Raw genomic sequence first — 9,508 nt, forward strand, 5'->3', positions numbered from 1 at the left:
TAAATAAGATACTAGCGAACCGAATACAGCAACATATTAAAAAGATTATACGCCACGATCAAGTGGGCTTCATCCCAGGGGCACAGGGATGGTTCAAAATGCGCGAATCAATTAATGTGATACACCACGTAAACAAAATAAGAGATAAGGTCATATGATCATATCAATAGATGCAGAAAGAGCCTTTGACAAGATACAGCATCCCTTTACGATCAAAACTCTAAAAAAAATCAGTATAGAAGGAAAGTACCTTAACATAGTAAAGGCCATATATGACAAACCCTCAGCAAACCTTATACTTAATGGTAAAAAACTAAAAACCTTCCCTCTGAGATCAGGAACAAGGCAAGGCTGCCCACCATCGCCACGCTTTTTCAATATAACACTAGCGGTCCTAGCAAGCGCAATCAGGCAAGAGAAAGATATAAAAGGCATCCAAATAGGAAACCAAGAAGTCAACCTGTCACTATTTGCGGATGACAAATACAAAACCCTAAAGCCTCCGTAAGAACACTACGAGAAACAATAAGCAAATACAGTAAAATTTCTGGATACAAAATCAACGTTCAAAAATCCATAGCGTTCCTATACTCTAGTAATGAAGTGTCAAAAAAAGAAGTGGAAAAAATAATTCCTTTCGCAATTGCAACAAAAAGAATAAAATACCTAGGAATAAATCGAGCGAAACATGTGAAGGACCTATATAATGAAAACCATAAGACCCTATTGAAAGAAATCAAAGAAGATACAAAGAAATGGAAAGATATTCCATGTTCTTGGGTTGGAGAATCAACATAGTTAAAATGACCATATTACCTAAAGCATTATACAGATTTAATGCAATCCCCATCAAAATCCCATCGGCATTTTTTAAAGAAATAGAACAAAAAATCATCAGATTTGTATGGAAGCACAAAAGACCCTGAATCGCCAAAGCCATCCTGAGTAAAAAGAACGAGGCTGGAGGCTTCACTCTGCCCGACTTCAAATTATACTACGAAGCGACAGTAATCAAAACGGCAAGGTATTGGCAGCAAAGCAGACACACACACCAGTGGAACAGAATCGAGAGTCCAGAAGTAAACCCATATTTATATGGACAAATAATTTTTGACAAAGAGGCCAAAAACATACAGTGGAGAAAGGAAAGCCTCTTCAAGAAATGGCGCTGGGAAAGCTGGCTAGCCACCTGCAAAAGAATAAAACTAGACTGTTGTCTATCGCCACAGACCAAACTTAACTCAAAATGGATTAAGGACCTGAATATAAGACCTGAAACAATAAAATGCATAGAAGAAAACATAGGCACGAAACTCAAGGACCTTGGACGTAAAGAAGATTTTATGAATTTGACCGCAAAACCAAGGGAGGTAAAAGCTAAAATAAATGAATAGGACTACATCAAACTAAAAAGCTTCTGCTCAGCAAAAGAAATCGTCAACAAGGTAAAGAGATAGCCATCCGAATGGGAAAATATATTTGCAAGCAACGTCTCCGATAAGGGCCTAATATACAAAGAGCTCATACAACTCAATAACAACAAAAAATCAAAAAATGGGCAGAGGATTTGAACAGACACTCTGCCCTAGAAGACATACAAATAACCAACAAATATTTGAAAAGATGCTCGACCTCGTTAGCTGTTAGGGAAATGCAAATGAAAACCACAATGAGATATCATCTCACACCTGTTAGAAGAGCTATAATCAACAGGACAAGTAATAACAAATGCTCGAGAGGATGCAGAGAAAAAAGAACCCTCATACACTGCTGGTGGGACTGCAAATTGGTACAGCCACTATGGAAAACAGTATGGAGGTTCCTCAAAAAACTAAGAATTGATCTACCATACGGTCCATGAATCCCTCTACTGGGTATTTACCCCGAAGACTTGAAAACCCATATCTGAACAGACATTTGTACACCAATGTTCTTAGCATTATTCACGGTGACCAGGACATGGAAGCTACCGAAGTGTCCTATAGTAGACCATTGGATAAAGAAGCTGTGGTACAAACGTACAATGCATCTCTTCTTATGACTTAGTCATAAGAAGAGAGGAAATACCGTCATTTGCGCCAACATGGATGGACCTCGAAATAATCATGCTAAGCGAAATGAGCCAGACAGAAAAAGTTGAAAACCACATTCTATCCCTTATATGTGGGATATAAACCTAAAAGCAACAAACGAGAAGGACAAACAGAGACTCATGGACATAAGCAATAGACTAGTGGTTACCAGAGGGCGGGAGAGGGAGGAGGGAAGAGGGAGGTAGATGGGGTAAAAGGGGTCAAATATGTGGTGACGGAAAGAAATCTTACTATGGGAGGGGAACACACAATGCAATATATATATGCCTTACTGTGAAATTGTACACCTGAATCTCCCTGGATTTCTCTAACCGATGTCTCAAAAAAAAAAAAAAAAAAAAAAAAAAAGTAAAAAGTAAAAAAATAAATAAATAAATAAATTTAAAAAATGACATAGTAGAACACAAAGTCCAAGAACTGACCTGAGGACATACAGAATTTAGTATACACGGTGGCAGCCTCCCAAACCAGTGGCAGTAAAGTTGGCCTTGAGACAAAGGCGTAGCCGCCTAAGTAGGCTCTTAGTTCTATACCTCTCACAATAAACCAGGATAAACTCTGCCTGGATCGAAGAATTGAATGTTCATTGAACGGAACCATACCACTGCTAGAAGAAATACTGGGTAGATTCCTTTATAACCATGGAGCAGGAAAGGAAATGCTTTTTGTACATTTGACTAAAAAATCCATTAAAAATGGACGTGAACACATAAAACTCACCATATTAAAAAAGAAGTTACAAAAGCAATGCTAAATGGGAAAAGATGTTCTCGGTTCACATCACTAGTCTTCCATATATATATATATATATATATATATATATATATATATATATATATATATATATATATATGTAATATATATAGCAAGCTTCTAGATATCATTTCAGAGAAAGAGCAGCAACCTCCACAGAAAAAGACATTAACAGTTCACAGAAAAACACAAATGGCTTTTAAATATCCAAAAAGATTCCCCAGCCACTCATATAAGGGAAATACAAACAAAAACTACACTACTGTATAATTTCTTACATGTTATGTGTTCCCATCTGAGGGGCCTGTATTATCTGCCATTTCCTGACCTCTCTTGGGTCTGGCTTGTCTCAAGTGGCCCCAAGAATCCCTTTACCCATGAAATGGTTATAATCCCACAGTAAACAAAGTGGAGTCCTTTATATGAAAATCCCTGACTCTTGCATTTCGATTGCCTTCTCATGCCATCAAACCTCTGCACAAGTCGAGTTTTAAAATTTTGGAAATAAGGCCAATCTTCTGCGTCACTATCAATAACAAGAAACAAATGCCCGCCTGCATTGCGCACACACAAACGCCCTTAACGATATCCTCGAAAAATACCATAACTGTTTTCTTTCCTTTTGGACTTTTCTGGGTACGTCTAATTGGTTCACCTTATATACATTTTTGTATTATTACCACTATCTTTCATCATCTTTGATAACCCGAAATTACTTCATTGTTTCTTTCATTAATAATCATCCTCCCTTCAGATCCTCCTATTGCACAGAACTCTATTTGAAAACGTAACCCACCAGGATTCCCATCACGTGGGGAGAGCCTCTGAAGATTTGGGGGCTTGTTCTTCCATGTGGTCAAAAGCATGCGAGGAAATGGAGCTATAATGTTTTAACTCAAAAATTTATTAAAGGAAATGCTCCTTCTCTAGGGATACACTCCGGGGAGCCCAGTCCCTGTGGGCAGCGCACTCCATGCAAACCCACCACTCAGACCCTCCCGCAGCCCGTAAGTGGGAAGGGGAGGGGAGAGAGATGTGATCCTCGGGCCCACACTTTCCCGCTGTCTGTCGCGCCCTTCAGCCACAGGGAAACGCCCACGACGGGGGAGCCCCGAGGGGCTCTACTTGGGGGGCCCTCCCAACACGCGCCAGCGCCCAGAACTCAGCCAGCCTCACCGAAACGCCAGACCCCGGCCCGGCCCCCCGAACCAGTCGGGCTGCAGCCACCACCGGCCCAGGTCGCACGCCGGGCACGCGCTGCCCACTCGCTGCAGCACGGGCAAGGTCCCGCCCAAACTCACACCCCCGCCCCGTGTCCCCCCGCCTCGCCCCGCGTCACGGAAAGGCCACGAAAGACAAAGCAAGGAAGGCTGAGGGGACCTACCTGGCTGAGGCAGTGCCAGAGAGAAAGACCCAGTCCGCTCTGCTCCTCGCGCGGGGGCCGGCAGGACTCGACTGCGTCGCTCGCGAAGCCCTGCCCTAAAGCGGCAGCCGCCACCCCTCCCCCACGTCGGCGTCTCCTCCAGCTCCTTGGGGGTGGGGACTGCAGGTACCGGTGCGGGTGTCCGGGTTCCTCAGCGTTGGCCCCGCCCAGGGGAGGGGTGGGACCGCCTCAGACGGTTCCAGGTGCCAGAAGGGGCGGGGAGAGGTGGGCTTGGGAAAGTCTGAGGAGAAACCTGTCCGCTGCGGTTGGCTCAGAAGTCAAAACCAGTTTGTCTCCCTTGTAGGTTCCGTGCCCGCAAGAGGGCAAACGGTGAATGTGATGGAACAACAAAACGGAAAATTTACCGTCAACGGTCGCAAAACTAGAGGAGAGAGTTCAAACAAGTAATACTTTCAAACGATGTTACAAGTTTGCATCATTCATATGCCTGAGGTTATCGAAACTTTCATTACTCCCTCGTCAGGTGAGCGGCAGATTCCCAAGAGCAGGTACTCCCTGCGCCCGGTCACCTCCTGCTCTTTGCCAAAGACCTGCTAGAGAGCCAGCGCCCCTTTCTCCGTCTTCCCGGGGCTGCTGCAGGTGGCGTACACACCGCCTAGGTGGATGGGGATGCGCTGGGTCCGAAGGAGTCACAGGGACTCGCAGGTGTCTCCTGCCTGACCGGTGCCTTGATTAATTTCTTCCTTCCTAACGAAAAAAGGAACACACTCCTGTTGCAAAATCATGTCCACATAAGAGAGACACATGTAGTGCAGAGAGGAAACGAAATTGGAGGCGTGTTTCGAGAGAGGAGATACAGAGAGAGGAGAGATGCAAATAAAGATCTTTGAAAACAGTCTGAGGAGCTCCCTAGGCCCATGGGTAACCTCTGTCTATTTGGTAATAAACAATTGACTGTGAAGATATGTTTGTCGACTCTTTAATTCCCTTGACAAATGAAATCTTTCACTGATTTTTTTTTTTTTTTTTTTTTTTTTTTAGGGAAAAACATCCTCGGAAAGACAGCAGTGATTCAAGGGAGAACTGAAGTCACCCCTGCCCAAATCCACTCTCCACTGTAACCACCCTTAAAAGAAACACTTTTAAAAGAACTGCATGGGCCCATTATCGACTGGCCTGCTGACTGCCCCTAACGCCTCAGAATTTCCTGCCTCTGTTCCACTCCACCCAGAAGACCTGCACAGGCTCAGTTTTCTCCAGACCACCTGCTGTCCAGCTACTCGCAGCCCCTTTTCTCACCCATTTCCCCCGGCTGTTTGGGCAGAGGTGGGTGGGAATTTCCAGGGCAAGGGGGAGGAGGACAATGAGAACCCTGAGGTGTTTTGTCCTGGCCTGCCAGCTGCCTTTATGCATTTCAGGTCAACACAGGAAATCTCACAAAACCCAGCTGCCTTCAACTCCTAGGGGGTGGAGGGAGGGCTTAATGTAGAAACCCAAAGAGCCCCAACCTCCTCCCCAAGTGGAATCCCCTAACCAATCCTTAGGCTCTGGATCTCATCTGCCCCGCTGGATTCCTCCCCGCATTTCTTGTCTGTTTCTTGTCCGTCACTTTAGGGATTAGTGGCCATTTCGCCGTGCAGCGATCCAGGTCAAAGCCTTTTTTCTGTCTCCACTCCTTGGACAGACACAGATTCAATAACTACTCATTGTGCCGGGAAACCGAGGTCTAAACGGCATTGCCATTGTGAAGCACGGCGGCACACAGAACGGAATCACACACACGGCGCTCTCATTCTGCCAATCCATCGTCCTCTCCTTGCAAATGGCCAATAAGCACGCAAAAAATAGATGCTCAACATCATTAGTCATTGGGAAATCAAAATCGCAGGACAGCTAATACAAAAACATGGAAAATAACAAGTGAGATAAAGATGTGGAGAAATTGGAACTCTCATACACTGCTGGTGAGAATATTGTCTGGTGCCGACGATGTGAAAAATGGTTCAGCACTTTCACATAAAGTTAACCATAGAGTGACCACATGATCAGCAGGTCCACTCCTAGGCATATAGCTCAGAGAATTGAAACAGATATCCAAACAAAAACATGTACATGAATGTATATGGCAACGTTATTCATATAGCCAAGAGGGGAAACATCCCAAATGCCCATCAAGTGATGAATGTAGAAACAAAATGTGCCATATCCATACCATGGACTTTTATTTAGCTATAATATGGAATAAAGTACTGATACACGCTAAAACATGGATGAACCTTGAAAACATGATACATGAAAAAAGCCAGGCACCAAGGAACACACATTGTAAGATTTCATTCGTATGAAATGTCTAGAACAGGCAAATCTACAGAGATAGAAAGAGTCAATCAGTGGTTGCCAGGGGTTAGTGAGAGGGGTATGTTGGGAGGAAAATGTTTCCTCTACCATCTCAGGTTCAAGTGGCTAGGGGCCCCCAAATTAATTAACAGTAAATTAATGGGAGTAAAGTCTATTTACTATGTGGGAGCTTTCAGATGAAGAGGCTCCCTAAACAGGAAGAGATAGGGGTTTTTACACCAACTTCACAGGAGGGTTGGTGGGATAGAACTCTAAAGGATGGAAAGATCTGATGAGGTCTGTTTACACAATCTTTTGGAATGTTCTAATGTCCAAGATCAATTTCCCCCTCCCCCATCAGAGACCTCCTGAATTGGGGGGCGGGTAGATGTCTCTAATAAAGCTCTGCTTTAGTCAGGTAAGGGAAGTTCAGAAAAATACTTATTTCTGCCTCCGTTGTAGCTCAGGGGTTTGCAAAGCGTCTCTGTACCATTCAGGTGGGTTATCAGTCCCATTAGGAGACTGGGGAATGACTGATAATAAGTAAGTATGGACTTTCTTTTATGGGTGATGAAAACGTCCTAAAATTTATTATGATGATGGGCCTACAATTTTCTGAATTTACTAAAAAACGGTGACCTGTACACTTTAATATGGTGAATTATATGGTACTTGAATAGCATATCAATAAAAAAACATAAACCAGCACATGAATTTAATAAAATTTAGGTAAAAGATGAATGGGAAATTTCACAGTGTGGGTGAATCAAGTTAAGAATACTGCAACCAACTGATCAATCTTTACATCACCAAAAATGTGAGCAACAGATATCATGTGTAATTTGATATGATGTCATAGTAAGAGAGGAGAGGAGGCATATGAAAAATGCAAAGGAAAGGGCTTGCAGAAATGACTGACTCAGCCGGTTAAAGCCCATTCCTGACTGCCCTCTCCCCACCTCCAGTGCTCTCCAGCTAACATGTTTTCCCATAGCTACCTCCCCCACCTCGAGGACTCTCCAGCTCACATCTGTTGATTCATAGCTTGCTATCCAACTAATGTCCTTCCGTACCTCTGTAGCGGTGTAGGAATAACAAGACTGTGTAAAACTGCTTGTTATGTTACAATTGGGGCTCAGCCTTTGGATAGGAATCCGCTGAGCCGGTGCCGGCATCAATAAGTGCTACTTTCTGCTTATAGTCTCAGTGTCCCGTCTCTCCAAGAATCCTATAACAGTGTTGATAACGCCAAGGTCGCAGGTTCCACAGGGCAAAATGACCTGTAAATAGATAAGACCAGTGGTCTGGAAATTCCTCTCCCCTTGCGACCCCCCACCCGAAGCTCCCCCTCCCATCCTGAGTCACGACGTGCACGTAGAACCTCAGACAAAGGAATCACGCGCTCCTTGCATGGACATTGCAGAGACATATAAGCTGTAATAAATCTAACCAAGGGGAGCTCGTGCTTCAGGGCTGTTAAGCCTCACGCGCTCCGCTGGCCTAATAAATTCTCCTTCCTCTAACAAAGTTGTCTGAGCGTCCAAATTCCTCTGTCGGGTGTCGCTTCCTGCAACAATAGGAGTACAGAGCATCAACTATGTCATGTTCTTGCTGATGTAATTGAGCCTGAATATACCCAAGTCCATAGATCTCACTACAGGACATTCTGTTTCTTAATGGAACATGGCCAGCAGAATGATGCATACAGAGCCATCCAGAATGTTGGTAATTCTATGGGACAAATAATCCAGACTTTTCATCAAAGGCAAAAAATGGCCAAGAAAGAAAGGGGGAGGGCTGTATTGATTAAAAGAGGATGAAGTCATATTTCAGCCAATTCTGTGTACGACACTTGTTTGGATCCTAATAAGAACAAATCAAATCTAAGAGACATCTGTCTATAGGTGAAACAGTTTCATTGGACATGGATTTTTTTCATGTGGCGTTAGGGAATAATTGTAATTTTTATTAGACGTAATGATGGCATTTTAGTGATTTTTTAAAAAAATGTCCTATTTACTGGCATTTATGGTACAGTAGAGCATATGGAGGAAATAACTTCTGTGGATTTGTTTAAGTGCGAAGTCATATGATGTCTGGAATATGCCTTGAAATATGCCATCAAAAAATACAAATAAAAACAATTGACAAAATGTTGATTGTTATTGAAGGTGGTTGATACGTAGATTTTTGTTATGTTGTTCTACCTGCTTTGTTTAAAATGGTCCATGTTAAAGAGCTAAAAAGATCCCCCCAAACAACTATGCCGAGCAAAACAGATAAAGTTGAGTATGTTATTGAGATTACGGATAAAAATACCAAACTAAAAGTGTTGATTATGGTTACGTTTACAGACCTGTAATTGGTTGCATCTCTATTTAGGACTGGAGACAGGTGATTTTGTTTTAAGTATTGTAGAAGTATTTAACAGCTTAATTAAAGTGTAATGTATCTACTTTTAATGATCCCTTTTATGAAAATGTAAATATGTGGAATGAAATTCTGAAAGACACACACTAAACAATCACCTTACAGTGTAACGTGTGGTCATGGCGTGAACATTAGGGCTGGTGGCCGGTGATGACTTTCATGATTTGCAGAGCACCTCCTATGTGCCAAACACTATTCTTAATGCTGGAAATACAGCCATGAAAAAGGCAAAAAAGTGCCTGCTCAGATGGGGCTCACATTCTAGTGGGGGAGACTCAAAAAAAAAATACGGCAGGAACGTCTGATAGGTAATGAGAAGTGCTATGCAGCAAACCAAAGCAGGGCGGGGAGCAGGGTATGGGGAGGGGGTGGGGATTTGCACACTTGGGTGGATCTTGCAACCAAGGACTCACCAAGAGGGTGACAAAGACCTGAAGGAAGTGATGGGGAGAGCCCTGTGGAGATCTGGGGAATGAAAGTTGCAATGAAAGGGAATATCCTGGGCTTCTCA

The 9,508-nt window shown here is 43.3% G+C and overlaps 1 long non-coding RNA gene across 1 annotated transcript in view; it reads right to left on the reverse strand.

The window, feature by feature from the left end:
- LOC111734315 overlaps positions 1-4,351 on the reverse strand; it is a 13,055-nt gene extending 8,704 nt beyond the window's left edge. The window contains exon 1 of the long non-coding RNA XR_002778416.1: positions 4,231-4,351. This is a non-coding gene — a long non-coding RNA (uncharacterized LOC111734315). The remainder of the gene's footprint in view (positions 1-4,230) is intronic.
- Positions 4,352-9,508: the final 5,157 nt, after the last annotated feature.

This window comes from Pteropus vampyrus, unplaced genomic scaffold (assembly GCF_000151845.1).
Source record: "Pteropus vampyrus isolate Shadow unplaced genomic scaffold, Pvam_2.0 Scaffold968, whole genome shotgun sequence".
Classification (NCBI taxonomy): Eukaryota; Metazoa; Chordata; class Mammalia; order Chiroptera; family Pteropodidae; genus Pteropus; species Pteropus vampyrus.